The sequence below is a fragment of the Schistocerca gregaria genome, chromosome 2 (genome assembly GCF_023897955.1).
Source record: "Schistocerca gregaria isolate iqSchGreg1 chromosome 2, iqSchGreg1.2, whole genome shotgun sequence".
NCBI lineage: Eukaryota > Metazoa > Arthropoda > Insecta > Orthoptera > Acrididae > Schistocerca > Schistocerca gregaria.
The window spans coordinates 860,673,029-860,697,207 of NC_064921.1; the positions used below are offsets into that span (position 1 = coordinate 860,673,029).

At 41.4% G+C, this 24,179-nt stretch overlaps 1 protein-coding gene across 1 annotated transcript in view; it reads left to right on the forward strand.

Moving 5' to 3' along the window:
- Positions 1–24,179, forward strand: part of LOC126336019 (uncharacterized) — a 41,858-nt gene that overhangs the window by 16,099 nt on the left and 1,580 nt on the right. The window lies entirely within an intron of this gene.

Below are 24,179 nucleotides of genomic sequence, written 5' to 3' on the forward strand. Positions count from 1 at the left end.
GGATTCGAACTTGCGACCGTAGCAGTCGCACGGTTCCGGACTACGCGCCTAGAACCGCGAGACCACCGCGGCCGGCTGACCAGGCATTCGCCATACCCACATCCTGCCATCGAATCGCTACATTGTGTACCGTGATTCGTCACTCCACAAACCTTTTCCTACTGTCCAATCGACCACTGTTTACGTTCTTTACACCAAGCGAGGCGTCGTTTGGAATTTACCGCCGTGATGTGTGGCATATGATCACCCACTCGAACATGAAATCCAAGTATTCTCACCTCCCAACTAACTGTCGTAGTACTTGCGGTGGATCCTGATGCAGTTTGGTATTCCTGTGTGATGGGCAGATGTCAGCCTATTGCATATTACGACCCTTTCAACTGTCTGCGGTCTCTGTCTGTCAACAGACGAAGTCGACCTGCACGCCTTTGTGCTGTACGTATCCCTTCACGTTTTAACTTCACTATTACCCAGGAAACAGTGAACCTAGGGATGTTTAGGAGTTTGGAAAATCTCGGGTACAGACGTATGACACAAGTTACACCCAGTCACCTGATCACTTTCGAAGTCCGTGACTTCCGTGAAGCTCCCTATTCTGTACTCTCACGAAGTCTAATGATACCGAGGTCGCTGACATGGGGTAATTGGCAATAGGTGGCACCACAATGCACCTAATATGAAAAACTAATGTTTTTTGGAGTGTCGGTATACTTTTGATCACATAGTGTAAGCCGGCCGCGGTGGTCTCGCGGTTCTAGGCGCGCAGTCCGGAACCGTGAGCGTGCTACGGTCGCAGGTTCGAATCCTGCCTCGGGCATGGATGTGTGTGACGTCCTTAACTTAGTTAGGTTTAAGTAGTTCTAAGTTCTAGGGGACTGATGACCTCAGAAGTTAGGTCCCATAGTGCCCAGAGCCATTTATTTACAAAGCTGCCATTCGACATCCTAACCATTTGTGTTGATTTTCAATTAATTTAGTTACAAAAATAGCCACTGTTGTGTTATATTTGGCCGAATACAAAAGTCCGATTGAAACAGTCCCCTGCAAGCGGTTGGCAATCTTTCAGATGCTAGGGAATCAAGATTCCTAAAAAATGTGCCCGAAAATCTAAAAAACAACATGGGATCCTATTGCGAAGATCCTGTCCACAGTAGCCACTTACGTACGGAAATGTGGTCGCCAATTAAACCTTCAGAAAATTCATGTAATTCCAGTATATTACTTTGTTTTACACTTAAGAACACTTGTGATAGCTTACAATATGTAGATCCAAATGTGTAAGTGGTAGGCTTTTGTCAATAACCATGGTTTAGTGAAATTTGAATTTCTCTTTGTGTGGTCACTTTACTCCCCTCCCTCCCAGCTTCCTATGCAGCCCGATGTGTTGCGTTACAATGTCAGTATTGTCTCCTAAGCAAAAAAACTTGACGTCCACTAATCTAGCCTGTCGAGCAATGCTCGACAATCGGACCAACAGGTGTTTTCTAAGCCACTCATTTCGTGGATAAATTACATTCTCTTAAGATTCACCCAATGAGTCTGTCTGGCATCTGCTTTTCCCACTATTTCTTTTATGTGGTCATTCTGTTTTAGATCTTTCTGGATGTTTACTTCTAGGTAGTTAATATTCCCAGTGATTTGTTGCCAAAAGTGTAATTGTAAAGAAGCAGATTACTTCGCCTTTTGTGCGCATTATGTTATATTTATTTTTCTTCAGCGTCAACTGCCACTTTCTACATCAATCATCGATTGTCTGCAGGTCTTCTTGCAATTTGTTAGTCATCTAGCGCTCCTTCCCTCTTACAGACAACTGCATCATCAGTCAACAGCCTCGTAGAGATTCCGAAGTTACCCACTATATCCTTTGTACATTGTGTAAATAGTACGGTCCTACTACACTCACTTGGGTTATTCCTGAAATTGCCTTCGCATCTTTCGACTTTGTTCCGATAAGAGCGAAGTGTTGACTTCTAACTGCAAGGGAGCCCTGAATCTATTCACAAACCTGAACAGATACTGGGTAAGCTCACTGCAGAACTGTATAAATGCGTTCCTGACGTCAAGGAGATCAGCATCAAATTGGGCGCCTACGTCTACAGGACTCTGTATCTCGTGGACGAACAGAGTGAGCAAGAAATAAAGATGACCACGGCACAGTTCATGCCGCCGCTTGCTCTGGCTGGTGCTTCAGACACTTGGCGGCTGCCAGGGTCAAGCAGATAAGTTGTTCTTATTGCGGCACTCCCTTGTCGCGACACAGCAGGTATGCTGTCGCCTAGACCACACCAAACAGCTTGCCATCATTACGTTCGCTGGGAACTCAACATGAGGTCTGAGTTCATTTGTCGAAATCATTTCGGCTGTTTATAAGATGCAGATGCTTTTTTAATCTGACTCTATGTGGAACCTGGAAATGTTCAGCGACCGCAGTTGTTGGTGAAAGAAGGCACTGCATCAGCCGTAACTGGCGTTTATTGTGCCGGCCGGTGTGGCCGAGCGGTTGTAGGCACTTCAGTCTTGAACCGCACGACCGGTACGATCGCAGGTTCGAATCCTGCCTCGGACACGGATGTGTGTGATGACCTTAGATTGGTTAGGTTTAAGTAGTTCTAAGTTCTAGGGGACTGATGACCTCAGGTGATAAGTCCCGTAGTGCTTAGAGCTATTTGAACCATTTTTTTTTTCAGCCACCAGTCACTTCGCCAATGGATCAGCGACGTCAGTGATCAGTTGAATGTGCCGAGCGTAGAATTCTAAAATCTTGAGCACACTTCAGACGACATAGAGGATTATTCGAAAATATCATGTCACCCCATAGAGGAAGTTTCAAAGTTTTATGTTCGCGCATACTTATCCAAACACTTAATATGAGCTCCATGTTTTGCTCATTTCACTCGTGACTAGACAGGTTCCTGTATACTGACACGACAGCTTGAACAGTTTGACTTCTTAGCTTTCAATAGCAGTATTTTAAGCACCTATACAGAAAAAAATCTCAAGATGTGAGTACTGGTGACCTGCGAGGCCAAAAGCAATGAACAAGATCTTATCGTCCACCTCTTCCAGTTCAACGAGGTCGGATGAAAGAACACGCCAAATCCCAAGGTGAAAATGAAAGGGGGCGCCGTATGAATAAAAATAAATAATTGAAATCATCGGCTGGTTGAGTAAACAACCAATTTTACAGCATGTCTAGGTATGACATTCGTGTCGTTACACTATCGCAGAAGAATCACTGGAAGCAGTTTCTTGTATTAAACATCTAGAAGCTTGCATACGGAGCGATCTGAAGGGGAACGACTACATAAAATTAATCGTGGGTAAGGCGGAGGCCACACTGAGATACATTGGAAGACTCCTCAGTAAACGTGGCCCATCAACGAAGAAAGTGGCTTATAAAACACTCGCTCGGGCAGTACTTACATGCTGGTCGTCTGTTTGGGACCCGTACCAGTTTTGATTAATAGAGTAATATGAGGAGATCCAAAGAATCGTAGCACGTTTCGTTTCAGATTCATTTAGGAAGTACTAAAGCGTCATGGATATGGTCAGTCAGTTCTAATGGCAGAGGCGTCTGCATTACGGTATGGTCTACCGTTCAAATTACGAAGGCCTACGTTCCTAGAATAGTCAGACACTATATTGACTCCTGCGACGTTTATCTCATTAGAAAATCATTAAGATGAAACTAAAGAGATTCAAGCCCATACAGAGGGTTACCAGCAATCGTCGTTCCCGTGAACCATATGCAGCTGGAACAGAAAAAGGAGGAATTGACACTGGAACACAAGGTACCCTCCGCTACACCCCGTAAAGTGGCTTTCACATTACATTTTTAGGCTAAATGTAGAAGTGTTCTTTCACAAGAGAGACGAAATACCTGAAATCGGGAAATTATTTACGTTTTACAATATCTGAATAAAGAAAAGGCCTGCATTGTAGACAAACAAGACGTGCTTGGATACACGTTTTTCAAGAAAATTCTTTCAACAGTGTAAATGCGAGATCTATTTACAGAGGAAAATAATTTTCTACTTTATTTGAAAGCTACGATTACAAGAAAATAACAGACAAAGAATTTTTTTTTTAAATGCATCATTGTCTGCCTTGTGAAAATTGTTTAATCTGTTGTAAATACATCACTTTTGTCGAGTAAATAAATATGGAAGTTTCGGAAACGTTTGGACGACATATCTTATATTCTTTTCTCAGTAGTGTAGAGAATTTGTCAAGAACATCCGCTATGAATTTTTCTTTGGTAATCAATAAATTGGACTTTAAGGTAAGCTTTCGTATACAGAGTGATTTTAAAGGCTGCGCGCAAACTGAAGGAGCAGATAGAAGAGTCGGAATACAGCAACGTTGGAATAGAAACTCGTGGCCTTGGAGGTTATTCTAAGCCAGTGAAATGTCAATTGAATGGAGCTAATAGAGGATTATTCTAATCTGTCTAATGTGGAAAAGCTATGCGACGTCAGGATAAGACGGAGGAACGACTTTTGTGACGATTTCTTATAATCATACTGGATACAATACTGGAGAACCAAACACATTAATATATTTCTGAGATCGATCTGTCCTCTAGGTCTCTGTAATATTATTCAAGCTATTACAGTAGGTGAACCGCGCCTTTTTTGTTTCCTTAATAAGTCTCCTAGTGTCTGTGTCTAGTGTTCTCTATTATCGCTCTAGCGTTTGTTCCCTAAGATATAGTACTAGGCTAACCTTCGATAAGTCAAAGATTTGAAACAGTCAGTCCCAACGGAAAACTGGCGGTTTCAGAGAATACAACTATTTTCCGCTAGACTATTAAATTTCTTCTCGCTAGACGTATGCCAAACATAAGAAAGTCGTAAGCTTACCTTGGTGTCCATACAAGAGTTTGTTTCCAGAGTACTTCATGCATTACTTTTGGGTATTTCTTCTACCAGGTATTCAGTATTTTCCATGGACAGTTCGAATAATATCTATTCCCCATACTTAGCTCGACGCTCAATACTACTTTAGTGGGGATGTGGTATGATCGCATGGAACATCATAAGACCTTCAATTTCCAAATTTTGTTAATGTCGAGTGACACCGGACTCAAGTCCCCAGTAGGCAGTCATTTGAGAGCGAGTACAATTGTTAGAGAGCCAACACTCACAATAAGCTAATCTAGATCTTCAGCTGCATTACAAAGGCAACACGTTTCTGGGTCGTTCATAGCAGTAATGAGAACTAAAAGTCTCCATAAATAGCGGACAGTCGATGGAGTTTAATGAACAGTTGATGCCAGATATTGCTACTGATCATGGTCTTAGGGGGTTCATCGAGCGCAATTGTTAGTACACTGGACTCACATTCAGGTGAACGAAGGTTTAAATCCGCGTCCGGAAATCCAGATTATATTTTCTGTGATTTCGCTAAATCTCTCCACGCGAATTCCGGGACGGTTCCCTTGAAAAGGGCACGGCAGGTTTCCTTTCCCATCTTGCATCCTTGACCCACTTCGAGCTTGTGCTCCGTCTCTAATGACATCAATGTCGATAACACGTTATACGCCAATGTCCCTTCCTTCTTTCATAGATTATCTGAATATGGACATAATACTGTAATTTCTCTCCGGGGTTTCTATTTATGCAGCTACCTCAGTTTGTCATTTGAACATTTAAGTTTCGTTTTCTTTATTTGTAATTGATGGTGTTCTTTACTAATAGTGTCGCCCCTCCATTACCCTCTAGCTTACCCAACGTTGCCGGCCAGAGTGGCAGAGCGGTTCTAGGCGCTACAGTTTGGAACAGCGCGACCGCTACGGTCGCAGGTTCGAATCCTGCCTTAGGTTAGTTAGGTTTAAGTAGTTTTAAGTCCTAGAGGACTGATGACCTCAGAAGTCAAGTCCCGTAGTGCTCAGAGCCATTTGAACCATTTGGAACAACTTTTCACAATGCCATCAGCATCACATGATCTGTCATCTTTCAGAATTTTAAGAATTCTGTTAATTTCAATAAAGGTCGCTGGTGCTACTTGTAGTTGCTATATTTAGAACGTCATTGTTGAAAGTACTTGCAATTTGTGAATTATCAGTCACAAAATTGTCATTTAGTGTAACTGTTACGGTATAATGTACACTGATTTGTTGTCTTGTCCCTCGTTTGTCAATATCCCATATAGTTTGAATCTTATTATCAACGTTATTTATTTTTATTAGCACTTGCAGACTTCTGGACCTTCTCATGACTTTCCTTAAAATCCTGCAGTACTTTTTGTAGTATGCAACTAGTGTTGTATCTTGACTTACTTTGGCCTGTATATAAATTTCCCTCTTCCTCTTACTTCAGATTCTTATATTCACGGAATTCACATATGTAACTACCGTGATAATGTCCATTTGTGGCTCACTTGTTTTATAGTTTGAAAATACATTTCTTACCTGTCTGCCATTCATTTCGGTGACTTTATGTTTATCTACACACTGGGACACCCAGTTCAATAGATCTTGACGGTGACATCACTTTACAAACTCTAATTGAAACCAACATTATCGTACTTCATAATGGCTTACGGCAGAAATCGTGACAGTAAAAAAAAAATTATAAATTTTGTACGGTTAAAAGCGTACATATAATTCGGAAATTAGGTGGGTGTTTCACGTTCACTTACAGTTGAGATTGTTTATAGTAAAACTGGTTGGGTATTGGATAGATTCGAGGAGCCATTGCTTACATCATAGGATCAACAGGTTGAAATGGATCTGGAGGAATCTCTGAGATTTCTGGCGGACAGAATAAAGGGGCAGATAAGCGGAGTCAAATGCGCAATGGTGCAGTCAGTTTGATCACATTGTATTGGCACCACCGTTTAAGATACGAAAGTTAGATTCAGTGCAATATTTCTGAGTGCACAAGTTACAGCCAAGCGCAGGCCTGTTGACAGTAAGTTACGCTGACCAGCAGTTGCGAAGTAGAATGGAGGCCACAGGGCCGTCGAACCGCTGAAAAGCGTAAACGCAGCAGTTTGCATGGCGCAAGCTACAGGCACAAGTGGCCCACTTGCCCAATCTAGGTGTTATAAGTACGTGACTCGAAGCGGTGCGTTAGCAAAACAGAGGTTCACAGCTGTGTATAAATAGCTGCCCGTTTTCTAACGAGGGGCATTCAAGTGTGGCAGCTCTCCTCGATGGTGGGGCGTCTCACACCACCAGCTACACGCAGCAGCAGACGGTGCGCCAGCACTCCAGTCCACAGCGAGTAGCTGATTCGACCATCCGAGGCCAACGTGGGGTCTGCAGCCAGCCAGCGGCGGGCCACTCGGCAGCTCGCTACCACGGACAGTCTTGTTGGCTCCCAACACACGCCGGAGACATCCAGAGGCGAGAGCCGCAGATTTGGCTGTCGAATTGCAGGCGCCTGTTGTCGCCCACGATCTTAACCATGACGGAGAAGAAGCACGCACTAGGCCTCTCTGTCCCTCCCAACGAGTAGTGCTGAGGCAATCGAGACAAAGGCCGCTGAGTCATCTACCGGCGCATCCTGATGACATCAAAACTCCGCGGCTGTACATGGCTGGGACACCGCAGTACTTTTCACGGGTCGCTGAGGTAGCCCTTCCGCACCAAGCTGTTTTCCAGATAGCGAAGTGGCGTCCTCGGCCACACAGGACCCTGCGACACAAACGGAGAGGAACGCGGCACTGTAACTGGGAATAATGAAACACTTGAAGATCATATTTAATATGGCGCATCCTGTCAGCTTCCATCCACGTCCAACATTCTTCCACCACTTGCCAACATGTACATTTGGCAGTGACAGCTACAACATTTACATTGATGCTTATTCTGATTACATGACATCAGATGTTGGATGGAAAAGATGCGATAAGGGAGAGCTAGTTCATTAGAAGTAAATAGATAGATATTGGAATTTCAAACACGTTCTTGTATTTTTCTGAGGGCAACGAACAGGAAGTAAAGGAAACGGAAGAGAAGTGCGATATTTGTTTCTTTGTGTGAACTGTTATTACTTGTAAAATCCTCAATAACCGAAACCAGAGAAGCTAGTGATGTTGGAAAGCCGGAGTCTAGAGCGAATTTGACGTTCCAGCTCATTCAAAGTTCTTCCGTTCCGTTCAGGTCGGAACTCTGGCCAGGTCTACCATTTCTGGAATGTTTGTGTCCATAAACCATTGCCACACAGATGCTGCTTTGTAACAGAGTGCATTGTCATTCTGATACTATCATCGCCTCAGAACGTTTCCTCTTTTGCACATAAAACATGATGATATCCTTCCACATTTTGCGTTTTCTTCAGAGCAACAAGCGTATCACGCCCTAACCATGAATAACAGCCCCCACACTCCATGCCGTAACACCACTTTCCCCATACTTCACTGTTCGCTCTACACATGATGCCAGATAGTGTTCTCCAGGTATTCGCCAAACCCAAACCCTTCCATCGGGTTGTCACATGGTATATCGTGATTCATGACTCCAAATCACTCGTTTCCAGTCATCCATTATCTAGTGGGGTCGCTCTGTACACCACCTCAAGTGTGGCTTATCATCGACTACAGAAATGTGTGCCTTATGAGGAGTTAATGACCACTTTACGCCATTCTTTTAAAACCATAAGCACAGTCAGTGTGCTGGCCAGACTTTGGAATTCATGAGTGATTCCTTCTACTGATTTCATGCGGCTTTTAACAACCGCCCTTCGCAATGCTGGGCAGTCCCTGTCTGTCAATACATGGGGTCTGCCTGGTCTTGGTTTAGCTAAGGTTTTTTTTCTTGGCGCTTCCACTTGACAATCACATCACCGACAGTTGCGTTGGTCAGCTATAGCTGGGGTGATATGTCTCTGGTTGATTTGTTACTCGAGTGATATCCCCTTATTAGTGCATCTTCGAAGTCACGAAGCTCTTCTGAGCCACCCATTTTGCTGTTGCTGCTTATCTATTAACAACACAATACCACCGCCTCCTTTTGTAGTGACTTCTCATGGGTAGCATATTTACGACAGCAATGGAAACAGAATGAACTTGGCTAGACATTTAGTATACAAGTTCTTTACTGGAGTCCTTTATATAAGAAAAGACTAAGAAAGTAGAATGTACGTAAATACTATCACAAAAGATGAAAGGGCAAAAGGAATGCGTATAGTTGAGAACCATAACACATGAGGAGACCTTTATCTGGCCTTAGATTTCAAAGGGATGGTGGTGGTGGTGATGAAGAAGAAGAAAAGAAAAAGAAGATGATGAAGAAAAAGATGATGATGAAGATATAACTGTATGATGATAATGATTTGCCATAAATGTAATACTAGTGACTGAGCTAATATATATTCCGAATTCGGAAAATGGATTAAAAGGAGTACTCACGAGCAGCTATAGCTAGAGATTACTGTTTAATAACGCTGAACAACAAACCTAAATTTAAGAGTATCGTCAAAAAGAATCGACGTGGAGAGAAGTGGGCTACTGAAGCACGGAATCAAGTTTGCTGTAGATAATGCTATGATGAATACCAAAACAATTCAGTCTACGAGAAACAGATATCTCTAATAAGTGGTGTCATCCTTGGGTAACAGAAGAAATAATTCAGTTGAGGCACTGAGAACCATAAGAGCCCAAAACAAGTACACAGACTTTTAAGAAAAATAGATATTTGTGAAAATCAAATTTTTAGAAAAAATGCCAGTCTCGTAGGTTTGACCTTTTTTTTAACCAAGCCACAATTTCCTACATTTCATATGAAAAAATAATATACCCACTTTGATATAAAATAACAATTAATATTTAGGATTGTATGAAGCGCTGAGACACATAAAGTCCTAATGCACACCATCGTTGATTTTGAGATTGTGGCTTGTACACATCCTCCTGACATATTTTGATCCTGTGGTGAGTTAGGTCTGCCTGTGCTATAGACCCACACTGTACACGTGAACATTCACTAAAATCTGTCTAACCGATCTCTCTGACATTCCTTTCTATATGGGCCCGACGATGGTGTGCTTTAGGCCCTTCTGCTTCTCAGTGCCTACATTTATGTTTAATGTAAATTCACAAAATTTCCATATATCTCCTAGTGACAATAGTGTCTTTTTTCAGTTGTAAAGTTTGTCATTAATGTGAAACTAGAATCAGAATATAAGGAACACATACTAATTGCACCACGCATACAGTTGTGTCTTACTACGATGCTTCATGGTCCTCGTTACCATCATTTTCCATTAAGCACGTTCTGTGGTCTGAGGTTCAACTAAAACTACAGATATACCTCCGATTACGAAGTACTACTACTACTACTACTACTAATACTACTACCACTACATAAATGATGTAGACACTGAATTATGTTGGCAATCCCAGATAACTATTGGACACAACAGAGAAACAAAATTATGTATTGCGCTTTGGGACCATGTGAAAACCAGTACCAGAGAAATCGGTAAGACAGTTTGTCTTGATTGTTCATGTATACAATGTGGGCCTACAGCATGGATAAAGCTGTTTCACTATAAGGTCGACAGATGTCAGGAGCAGGCATACATGCTAAAATCTCAAAATCGTGGACGTCGGGCGTTACATCTTCACTGTGCTCAGCGCCTCGATTGATCGACGAGAGAAGGGACTAAAAAGATGTTCTGTAATGTTGGGAATACGACAGTGTAAGTTGCTAGTTAATGAAATAAACAGGAAGTGCAGCAAAGCCAAGGCTAAATGACTACGGAAAAACGAGAAAAAATCGAAAAAGAAATGGTCATCGTAAGGACTTGATTGAATATACAGAAAACCCAAAACAACATTGGTGAAATTAAAAGTAAAGGTGTGAACATCAGAACGCAAGAGTAAACCTACTGTTAAACGGAATAGGAGAGAGTGCATACGTGGAAGGTGTGCAATGAAGTGCTCTGCAAGGGGAAATAACTGTCTGATGACGTGATAGAAGAAGAATTGGTAGTTAATATGGAAGACGAAGGGGATGAAATATTAGCGTGAGAGTTTAGCAGATATATGGTACACTTGCAGTCTAATATGGTGCAATGTTTAGATAACATTGCTATAGAAATTCAAAATCAATGACGGATGGTGGCAACCATACGACTAATCAGTTTGGTTTGTAGAATCTGAGCCCAGACACATACCGTCAGCCTATCGAAATAATATCATCCACACTTTCCCGAAGATGGCAGCGACAGTGAAGTGCGAGGACTACAATCAGCGTAACAGTTCGTACATCCAAATTGTTAGCAAGAGTAGTGTACAGAAGAATAGAAAAGAAAACTGAAAATCTGTTAGATGACGGTTAGTTTGACCTTAGAAAAGCAAAGCCTCCAGAGAGGTGGTTCTGACGTTGCACTTCATAGTGGAAGCAAGACTTTACAAAAATCAAGGGACATTCGGAGGATATGTCGATTTGGGAAATGCATTCGAAAATATAAAATGGTGCGAGATTGCCAGGAAAATAGGGAACGACAGACAATATACGATATGTACAAGAACCAAGAGGTAATAATAAGAGTGGAAGACGTAGAATTATGTGCTCGCATTAAAAAGGGTGTAAAAGGGTTTTTAATTTATTATTGTTACCATAACTTCCTTCATAGTTTATTATTTCATAGAAATGTCAGACAAATATTTCATCTTTAAAAGCAAATGAAGCTTTGTACTCCATTGCTACGTAACTTGGTTAAAGTATTTACAGACTAGTGTTGGTGCCATTCTGCAATACGACGGATGCCCGTCGCCGATAGCGAGAAGCTACCGAATAGATCAGGTTGTGGCAAGTCTTGCACACTGCATGTACGTGCATACGTTAAGCCAGAACACACGACAACACGGACATTATTGTCTCAGCAATGCTGTACCAATTCTTACGCTCTGTGTTTCTGGCTCGCTTCTGTCGGCATTATTACCGAAATAGCACTGGTTACTGTTCGCATTTTCTATACTAACGCAATATTTCAAACCAATATAAATTTCACGAACAAAAATTACTCCCCTTTTAAGAAAGGTTTATTTAAAAATAAAAAATTTTAGCACTGCTGATATGGCTAATTGATATTTCGGATATTTACTCGGCTATTAATAAAAAATAAAAATACACGTTATAGCCGAGACGAAACAAATACCGGTTACTCAGAACTAAACAACCGGTATGTGTTTTAACCGGTCGGTTTCCCTCATGCCTGGCTCCCCATTAGATCTTCTCTGTCATATTAATGCTAAATGGTAATTGCCCCAGACTGATAATCGGTCTCAAATGTCTTTTCCAAGGCACTTCTTTTGTGGATGAATGGCGTTTCCTTAACATTCTACCAATTAATCTCAGACTGGCATCCGCTTTTCGTACTGTTTGTTTTTATATGGTTATCCACTTTAGGTCGCTCCAAATGGTTACCCCTACGTATTTTACGGTAGATACTGTTTCCATTCATTTGTCGCCAATATTGTAATTGTACAGTAGTGGATTTCTTTTATTATGTGCGCGCAGTGTCTTACATTTATTTACGTTCAGCTCCTGCCCCACTCATCAATCATCTGCAGCTCTTCTCTTATTGTTACCTTCTTACACACAACTACGCTACTGAAAACAGTCTCAGGCGGATTCAGACGTTGTCGATTAGTTCATTAATGTAAATAAAGCGGCATGATACACGCCTTTCGAATACTCCAGAAATTACTTTCAGAATTCAAAATTTTTGGTAACATTTTTGGGAAACAGAGATCTTATGAGCAATATAAAATCAATGAAAAAATAGGCTGGATCGCGATGTTATTTTATTAAAATGGCCGGCTTCGGCCTAGTCTTAGGTCATATTCAGACAGTACCATCAGCTGCGTACAACACTCAGTTGTACTCAGTCGCTGAAATTGATGAGAAGCAATGGTTAAGTGCGCATTCTTTTTATTTGGCGAAAAGGTACGACACCAATCCGTGATCGGTATTTTCAGTTTGGTGATAGTGTGCTCAGGTTTCACGTAACAATTCTGTCCACGAGCCCATTACTTTCGATCTGGAAACGACGCAAAAGTTCCTCACAGGTACCGATGCAACGATCTTTCAGTTCAACAGTCAACTGACGTGGCGCCACCGTTGCGCACGTTGTATTGTTTGCAGCACTTCGTAGACAAATGATGTGCTAACCAGCACTAATATCCAAAACAGCGACTAATTAGTTTAAATTAGTTTACAGTTTTCCTTCACAACAGCGGTAATGTATTCGTTCGTTACTGTGCTGTGTCCCTGAACTGGCCGTGGAACATCTTACATAAAAATTTCTCCTCTTTTACACTTTCTACACCACTCGTACACTTGCTGCAGGGGAAAACATGAAAACCGTACTGTACTTCCATCCTGCGATATATTTCCACGTGTTTAACAGCTTCACCACTCAACGAGGTTTCTCACATTGCTGTTGCAAGCGGTGCACGTCGATAAGGTGTTGGCCACCTTTATAATGGCACAGTTTTCTTTTCTATGATACAGAAACAGGCTACTAACTGCTCATCATTTGTCGAGATGCAAGGATAACTTCTGACAGCTTCCAAACCAATGGTACAACGTTTAGGAATTTTATGGCTCTCTTAAGGATTTCATTTGGATCGCCCTCGCAAATTGGTTGTTTCTTCTGATCTCAGAGGACAGCCTATGATGATTTGGTTGGCGTCGCCCTTCAGCCACACTCACACGAAGCTATTTCTACCCACTGCAATCGATGATGAACCTATCTAAATTTTCCACGACGGAAACGAAGGATAAACAGTATCACTAGAAAATTCCGTTATACCCTCTAGAATCGTACAGCGATCGTAACGGTATGTTCGTGCATATTTACAGATTGTGTCGTCCCTCATGGTGGTAAGAAATACGCAAGTTTTTGTTCCATTTTGCACAAATTTGCACCCCCAGATGGTGGTGTAGCTCTGCATACGGATCAGCCATATTTCTTTGTACTTCGCATTGGTATCGACAACTTAATTTCCCATTTCCTCAGACAACATAATACTGTTTATGCGACGTTGCGATTGCACGAGGTGCAGGACACGTAATTTTATCACAAGGTTGTGACTGTGACTTCTTTGATGTTGTCTGGACAATTAAGCACGGCAGCCGGACATAATCTACGTAGAACGCAACGGAACTATAAGATGTGTCGTGGTAGTCAAATGTCCCCTATTCAGTCCCACGTTTCTCATAAGATATTTTTCTGCGAGTTTAGTTGAACCTCACCTCTTGAGATGCTGTATATATTTACGGGGCATGACAGGCTTACATTATCGTATTCCAAAACCCCCGTAAGCAGATTCCTTGAGATAAATAAATGATTAAACGTATATACAAATCTGGGTTAGGATTAGAATTACAAGACGCTCTGATGCATCTTTAGCATAATGCAGCAGCCCCCTCCTCCCCCCCCCCCCCCGTCATTTCGCCCCTCTCCCGCCACCCAAAATCTCAACTGGATGCTTTCGCCACTGTTCAGCAACGGTGGATTCTTCTGAAGAGAATAACCTGTTACATAAACGTCAAACATTAGTTGTACTGACATTTGAGAAACGACAACTGGTAAAATGCCTAAGATATTCCTTAACTTTTAGCTAAAAAGTCTATGATCGCGCCTTGCTAGACACAGTGAACTGATGGAAAAAACACAATAAATAACGTCATGTTGGTTGAAAGCTTAACGTAGTGCTTGTGTGGATGTTTAACGAAAGAAATGATTAAGTACAAGATATAAAGTGATTTTTGCCCTGAAACGGCGCTGACCTGAAATTTGTCACTCAATGATAAATTCGAAACCTCTTGTGATAAAACTCGATAATTTTCATACAGGTAAAAGTCACTATACACCGTGCCACACAATATGGCACTAAGGAGACTGGAACAGGGGTGAACATCCAGAAATTGGTTATAACTTAGGACCGTGGACGAAGCAATTTTACCACGACATGTTAGGAAGCAACATGCATAAAAAAGGCGTCTTCGTGGTAAGCACTAACACTCAGCGTCACCGCTCGAATCAATGATAAGAGTAAGGCCTCAGACAAGGCCAGCCGTTTCGGCACTTGTTTAGTAGGTCATTTGTGTAAATTTGGGGTAGGTTCCTATGGGACCAGACTGCTGAAGTTACCGGTCCCTAGGCTTACACACTATTTAATGTAACTTCAAGGACAACACACACACCCATGCCCGAGGGAGCATTCGAACCTCCGACGGGAGGAGCGACGCGAACCGTTTAGATTAGATTAGATTAGATTAATACTTGTTCCATAGATCATGAATACGACACTTCGTAATGATGTGGAACGTGTCAGGTTAACAAAAGATGTCTGTACAAGAAATTACATTACACAAAATATTGCATGACACTAATGATTAAATTTTTTTTTACTTAGTTTATATCTAAAAATTCAGCCAATGAGTAGAAGGAGTTGTCATCTAGAAATTCTTTTAATTTATTTTTAAATGTTAGATGGCTATCTGTCAGGCTTTTGATGCTGTTTGGTAGGTGCCCAAAGACTTTTGTGGCAGCATAATTTACCCCTTTCTGTGCCAAAGTCAGATTTAACCCTGCATAGTGAAGATCATCCTTTTTCCTGGTGTTATAGGTATGCACACTGCTATTAGTTTTGAATTGGGTTGGATTATTATCAACAAATTTCATAAGGGAATATATATACTGTGAGGTTACTGTGAGGATCCCTAGATCCTTAAATAGATGTCTGCAGGATGGCTATGGGTGGGCTCCAGCAATTATTCTGATTACACGTTTTTGTGCAATGAATACTTTTCTATTCAACGATGAATTACCCCAGAATATGATGCCATACGAAAGCAGTGAATGAAAGTAGGCATAGTAAGCTAATTTACTGAGATTCTTATCACCAAAATTTGCAATAACCCTAATAGCATACGTAGCTGAACTCAGACGTTTCAGCAGACCATCAGTGTGTTGCTTCCAGTTTAACCTCTCATCAATGGACACACCTAAAAATTTTGAAAATTCTACCTTAGCTACAGACTTCTGTTCAAATTCTATATTTATTACTGGAGTTGTGCCATTTACTGTACGGAACTGTATATACTGTGTTTTATCAAAATTTAAAGAGAGTCCGTTTGCTGAGAACCACTCAATAATTTTGTGAAAAACATCATTTACAATTACATCACTTAGTTCTTGGTTTTTGGATGTTATTACTATACTTGTATCATCAGCAAAAAGAACTAACTTTGCATCTTCATCAATGTGGAATGGTAAGTCATTAATGTATATCAAGAACAGTAAAGGACCTAAGACCGAACCCTGTGGGACCCCGTGCTTGATAGCACCCCAGTTTGAGGAATCAGCTGTTGTTTTAACATTACACTAACCACTTATTTCAACTTTCTGCATTCTTCCAGTTAAGTATGAATTAAACCATTTGTGCACTGCCCCACTCAAACCATAATGATTTAGCTTATCTAAAAGAATTCCATGATTTACACAATCAAAGGCCTTTGAGAGATCACAAAAAATACCAATGGGTGATGTCCGGTTATTCAGAGCATTTAATATTTGATCAGTGAAAGCATATATAGCATTTTCTGTTGAAAAGCCTTTCTGAAAACCAAACTGACATTTTGTTAGTACTTTATTTTTACAAAAATGGGAGGCTACTCTTGAATACATTACTTTCTCAAAAATTTTTGATAGAGCTGTCAGAAGAGAGATTGGGCGGTAGTTGTTGACATCCGACGTATCCCCCTTTTTATGCAATGGTTTTACAATGGCATATTTCAGTCTATCAGGGAAAACACGCTGCTCCAAAGAGCTGTTACATACGTGGCTGAGAATCCTACTTATCTGTGGGGAAGAAGCTTTAAGTATCTTGCTGGAAATGCCATCAATTCCGTAAGAGCTTTTACTTTTCAGTGAGTTTATTATTTTACTGATTTCAGAGGGAGAGGTTGGTGGAATTACAGTTGTTTCAAACTGCGCAGGTATGGCCTCTTCTATTAATAGCCTTGCCTCTTCTAGTGAAGATCGAGATCCTATTTTCTCCACAACTTTTAAAAAATGATTATTCAAAATATTTTCAATTTCTGATTGTTTGTTAGTGCACTTGTCATTCAGTTTTATTGCACTAAAGTCTTCCTGTGCTCTTGGTTGCCCTGTTTCCCTTTCAATAATATTCCAAATTGCTTTAATTTTATTGTCAGAGTTACTGATCTCAGACATGATACACATGCTTCTGGACTTTTCAATAACTTTTCTTAGTACCACACAATAGTTTTTATAATATTGAACAATTTCGGGGTCAGTACTCCCTCTTGCTGTTAGATACAGTTCTCTTTTACGGTTTCAAGATATTCTTATTAATTTAGTTAGCCAAGGTTTTTTATATGTTTTCTTGGAATTATGTTTAACTATTTCCTTGGGAAAACAATTTTCAAATACCCTTAAAATGTATTGTGAAATAAGTTATATTTCAAGTTTGCATCGGGTTCCTTATACACTTCATCCCAGTCTAGCTGCTGTAGGCTTTCCCTAAAGTTTGCAATATTTATATTGTTAATTGAACGCACTGCTTTGAAAGGCGCCTGAGACCACACGGCTATCAGCTAAAACGAAGGACTCTACGATCTACTGGCCAAAAAAGAAAAGAAAAAATCACAGTACCGAAAAATAATTAATGTAGAGTAATGAAATTCGGGAACACATTTCTCTAGATAACATATTTAAGTGATTACCATTGCAAGATCACAGTTCAACGTAAATGCGAGATAAGGCATTGCAAATGTGAAATTCTGGAACAGTAATAACAGGCTTAACCGCCACAATGTTGAACGCAAGAATGCAAACTTGCAGGCATTGTGTAGTAAGGGTGCCAGATGTCAGTTTGTGCGATGGAATTCCACGCCTGTTGCACTTGGTCAGTCAATACCCGAACGGTGGACACTGGTTGTGGATGATGCTCGAGTTGTCGTCCGATAATGTCCCATACGTTATTGATTGGAGACAGATCTGGTAATCGAGCAGGCCGAGACAACATATCGATACTCCTTAGAGCATGTTGGATTACAATAGCGGTATGTGGGCGTGCGTTATCCTCCTGGAAAACACCCCCTGGAATGCTGTTCGTCAGTGGCAGCACAACAGGTCGAATCACCATCATTGGCACTGAGGCTGAAACAACTTTCACCAGAAAACACAACAGACCTCCACCCTGCCTTCCAATGGGCTCTCGCTTGACACAACTGACATCTCAAATGGCGGTGGTTTAGGGTCGGTGGAATGCACGCTACAGGACGTCTAGCTTTTAGCTGTTCTTGAGGTAACCAATTTGTAACAATCTGTTGTGTCATTGTGGTGAGAACCGCTGCTCTAATTGCTGCTGCAGATGAAGTGCGACGCGCCAGAGCCAAACGCCGAACACGACGGTCTTCCCGCTCGGTAGTGGTACGTTGCCGTCTGGAGCCCAGTCTTCTTGCGAGCGTACTTTATCGTGACCACCGTTGTCAGCAGTCATGTACAATGGGTACAATCCTCCCAAGTCTTTCTACAATATCATCAAAGGAACATCCAGATTCTCGTAGCCCTGTTACACGACCTCGTTCAGGGTCAGTGAGGTGTTGATAATGACATCTTTGGCACCTTAAAGGCGTTCTCGGCTAACATCAACTCACTACGTCCAATCTCAAAGCTAAACATCCCGGCATTTGCCTGAAGCGATTTAGAGAAATCACGGAAAACGTAAATCAAAATAGTCGGACGCTGGTTTGAACCGTCGTCGTCCAGAAAGCGGGTCCACTGAGCCACCTCTCTCGGTCGTGAAATTTGAATAGACATAATCTGTCAAACGTTTGTTTATGTCGCACAACTTCATCTACATCTACATCTACATCTACATACATACTTCGCAATCCACGATACGGTGCGTGGTGGAGGGTACCTCGTACCACAACTAGTATCTTCTCTCCCTGTTCCACTCCCAAACAGAACGAGGGAAAAATGACTGCCTATATGCCTCTGTACGAGCCCTAATCTCTCTTATCTTATATTTGTGGTTTTTCCGCAAAATGTAAGTTGGCGGCAGTAAAATTGTACTGCAGTCAGCCTCAAATGCTCGTTCTCTAAATTTCCTCAGTAGCGATTCACGAAAAGAATGCTTCCTTTCCTCTAGACTCCCACCCGAATTCTTGAAGCATTTCCGTAACACTCGCGTGATAATCAAACCTACCAGTAACAAATCTAGCTGCCCGCCTCTGAATTGCTTATATGTCCTCCCTCAATCCGACCTGATAGGGATCCCAAACGCTCGAGCAGTACTCAAGAATAGGTCGTACTCGTGTTTTATAAGCGGTCTCCTTTACAGATGAACCACATCTTCCCAAAATTCTACCAATGAACTGAAGACGACTATCCGCCTTCTCCACAACTGCCATTACATGCTTGTCCCGCTTCATATCACTGTGCAGTGTTACGCTCAAATATTTAATCGACGTGACTGTGTCAAGCGCTACACTACTAATGGAGTATTCAACCATTACGGGATTCTTTTTCCTATTCCTTTAAATTATTTTACATTTATCTATATTTAGAGTTAGCTACCATTCTTTACATCAATCACAAATCTTGTCCGAGCCATCTTCTATCCTCCTACAGTGACTCAACGACGATACCTTCCCGTACACCACAGCATCATCCGCAAACAGTCGCACGTTACTATCCACCCAATCCAAAAGATCATTTATGTAGATAGAAATCAACAGCGGACCTACAACACTTCGCTGGGGAAGTGTTTTTGGTGTTGCGATTTTTTTCCGTCACTTCATTTTTCCCTATGAATCCCTAACCCAGTTTCTTGGAATACCGCCCTCAAGTTCATAAGTGCAATCGATTCATAATTGGCAGCAACAATGGCTAATTGAAATCTGAGAAGTTTTCAATATCATCGTATACGGGACCTGCAACGTCCGAGAAATAGAGAAAAGCAACTTTCATGATTGCAGCCAATGTAAGGAATGGTATCATAAAAGTGATAGTCAAAACTTGCCAAAAAGATGATACCCCAGTATGTCCATAAGAAAACCACACCTATCACAAATGTTCCTGCCGTTAGTTATACTGCCATTGTTTAGAAATAGTTAGTCATCATTTCTTTTTCCATTAGAAACTTCATTTTCCAGATTGAAACACAGTTCTGGAACATTTGTCTCATTTACGCAAGTATTGACTATATGCCAGTCAAATTTGTGTAAGATACATAGAAAATAGTGCTCTGTTTACTAAGTTATTCATTATTGACACATTTGTTATTTGGGTATAATTAATAATCAGTCATTATTTCTTAAATACGAAACGCTCCATTCCAAAATACTGTGTTATACAGATTCCTTAAAGTGATGCACTGTCGCCTACGACCAATCCAACAGGCACACAGCGGTGTAGCGCGGGATGCCGCACCTAACACACGCCAGGAAAACAATCTCGGGAAACCACAATCCAGCACTAAACTCACTGCTGAAAAGAAAAGGTGCCAAAAACATATATGTGAAAATAAGTTGTGCACCATCTTGAAGCTAGTTTAGTAAACAGTAGTATTGTTGTTGTTGTTGTTGTTGTTGTTGTTGTGGTCTTCAGTCCTGAGACTGGTTTGATGCGGCTCTCCATGCTAGTCTATCCTGTGCAAGCTTCTTCATCTCCCAGTACCTACTGCAGCCTACATCCTTCTGAATCTGCTTAGTGTATTTATCTCATGGTCTCTCTCTACGATTTTTACCTTCACGCTGCCCTCAAATAATAAATTGGTGATCCCTTCATGCCTCAGAACATGACCTACCAATCGATCCCTTCTTCTAGTCAAGTTGCGCCACAAACTTCTTCTCATGTCCCTAATCCTATTTAACACCTCCTGATTAGTTATGTGATCTACCCATCTAATCTCCAGCATTCTTCTGTAGCACCACATTTCGAAAGCTTCTATTCTCTTCTTGTCTAAAGTATTTATCGTCCATGTTTCACTTCCATACATGGCTATACCCATACAAATACCTTCAGAAATGACTTCCCGACAAATCTATACACGATGTTAGCAAATTTCTTTTCGTCAGAAACTCTTTCCTTGCCATTGCTACTCTACATTTTATATCCTCTCTACTTCGACCATCATCAGTTATTTTGCTCCCCAAATAGCAAAACTCCTTTACTCCTTGAAGTGTCTCATTTCCTAATCTAATTCCCTCAGCATCACCCGACTTAATTCGTCTACATTCCATTATCCTCGTTTTGCTTTTGTTGATGTTCATCTTATACCCTCCTTTCAAGACACTGTCCATTCCGTTCAACAGCTCTTCCAAGTCCTTTGTTGTCTCTGACAGAATTACAATGTCATCGGCAAACCTCAAAGTTTTTATTTCTTCTCCATGGATTTTCATACCTACTTCGAACTTTTCTTTTGTTTCCTTTACTGCGTGCTCAATATACAAATTGAATAGCATCGTGGAGAGGCTACAACCCTGTCTCACTCCCTTCCCAACCACTGCTTCCCTTTCATGTCCCTCGACTCTTATAACTGCCACCTGGTTTCTGTACAAATTGTAAATAGCCTTTCGCTCCCTGTACGTGACCCCTGCCACCTTCAGAATTTGAAAGAGAGTATTCCAGTCAACATTGTCAAAAGCTTTCTCTAAGTCTACAAATGCTAGAAACGTAGGTTTGCCTTTCCTTAATCTAGCTTCGAAGATAAGTCGTAGGGTCAGTATTGCCTCACGTGTTAAAACATTTCTACCGAATCCAAACTGATCTTCCCCGAGGTCGGCTACTACCAGTTTTTCCATTCGTGTGTGAGGAATTCGCATTAGTATTTTGCAACTGTGACTTATTAAACTGATAGTTAGGTAATTTTCACATCTGTCAACACCTGCTTTCTTTGGGACTGGAATTATTATATTGTTCTTGAACTCTGAGGGAATTTCGCTTGTCTCATACAGCTTGCTCACCAGATGGTAGAGTTTTGTTAGGCATGGTTCTCCCAAGGCTGTCAGTAGTTCAAATGGAATTTGGTCTACTCCCGGGGCCTTGTTTCAACTCAGGTCTTTCAGTGCTCTATCAAACTCTTCACGCAGTATCATATCTCCCATTTCATCTTCATCTACATCCTCTTCCATTTCCATAATTATGCGCTCAAGTACATCGCAGTTGTATAGATCCTGTATATACTCCTAGCACCTTTCTGCTTTCCCTTCTTTGCTTAGAACTGGGTTTCCATCTGAGCTCTTGATATTCATGCAAGTGGATCTCTTTTCTCCAAAGGTCTCTCTAATTTTCCTGTAACCAGTATCTATCTTACCCCTCGTTAGATAAGCCTCTACATCCTTACATTTGTCCTCTAGCCATCCCTGCTTAGCGATTTTGCACTTACTGTCGATCTCATTTTTGAGACGTTTGTATTCCTTTTTGCCTGCTTCTCTTACTGAATTTTTGTAATTTATCCTTTCATCAATTAAATTCAGTATCTCTTCTGTTACCCAATGATTTCTACTAGCCCTCGTCTTTTTACCTACTTGATCCTCAGCTGCTTTCGCCATTTCATTCCCTAAAGCAGCCCATTCCTCTTCTACTGTACTTCTTTCCCCCATTCCTGTCGATTCTTCCCTTATGTTCTCCCTGAAACTCTCAACAACCTCAGGTTCTTTCAGTTTATTCAGGTCCCATCACCTTAAATTCACATCTTTTTGCAGTTTCTTCAGTTATAATCTACAGTTCATAACCAGTAGATTGTGGTCAGAGTCCACATCTGCCCTGAAAATGTCTTACAATTCAAAATCTGGTTCCTAAATCTCTGTCTTACCATTATATATCTATCTGAAACCTTTTAGTATCTCCGGGGTTATTCCATGTATGCAACCTTCTTTCATGATTCTTGAACCGAGTGTTAGCTATGATTAAGTTATGCTCTGTGCAAAGTTCTACCTAGTGGCTTCCTCTTTCATTTCTTAGCCCCAATCCATATTCACCTACTACGTTTCCTTCTCTTCCTTTTCCTACTGTCGAATTCCAGTCACCCAAGACTATTAAATTTTCAACTCCCTTCACTACCTGAATAATTTCTTTTATCTCATCACACATTTCTTCAATTTCGTCATCATCTCCAGAGGTATTTGACATATAAACTTGTACTACTGTAGTAGGCGTGGGCTTCGTGGCTATCTTGGGCACACTAATGTGTTCACTATGCTGTTTGTCGTAGCTTACCCACACTCCTATTTTTTTATTTATTATTAAACCTACTCCTGCATTACCCCCATTTGATTTTGTATTTATAACCCGGTATTCACCTGACCGAAAGCCTCTTCCTCCTGCCACCGAACTTCACTAATTCCCACTATATCTTACTTTCACCTATCCATTTCCCTTTCTAAATTTTCTAACCTACCTGCCTGATAAAGGGATCTGACTTTCCACGCTCCGATCCGTAGAACGCCAGTTTTCTTCTCTTGATAACAACGTCCTCTTGAGTAGTCCCCACCCGGAGATCCGAATGGGGGACTATTTTACCTCCGGAATATTTTACCCAAGAGGACGCCATCATCATTTAATCATACAGTAAAGCTGAATGCCCTGGGGAAAAATTACGGCTGTAGTTTCCCCTTGCTTTCAGCCGTTCGCAGTACCACAACAGCAAGGCCGTTTTGTTTAGTGTTACAGGGCCAGATCAGTCAATCATCCAGACTGTTGCCCCTGTAACTACTGAAAAGGCTGCTGCCCGGCTTCGTGAACCACACGTTTGTCTGTCCTCTCAACAGATACCCCTCTGTTGTGGTTGCACCTATGGTACGGCTATCTGTATCGTTGAGGCACGCAAGCCTCCCCACCAACAGCAAGGTCCATGGTTCATTGGCGGTTGGGGGGGGAGGGGGGTAGGGGGACAACCTCCTCTACCGGAAATGTCACGGTGACAATCTCCTGGGATTGTGATGGCGTCATTCTCGTGGATGTGATGCCAAGAGTGTCAATCATCATATCAGAAACATACGTGAAGGCTCTCAATAAACTCAAGAACTGTTTCCATCGTTTTCGATCGGACAAGAATCCATCAGAAATTACTGTCCATTTTCTAGTTATCAACAAAAAATTTTGGGCAGTACGAATTTTTCTCGGCCGTTTAAGGTACGAAATGGATTTTGCAGCAGTATTTGCCTGTTGATGATA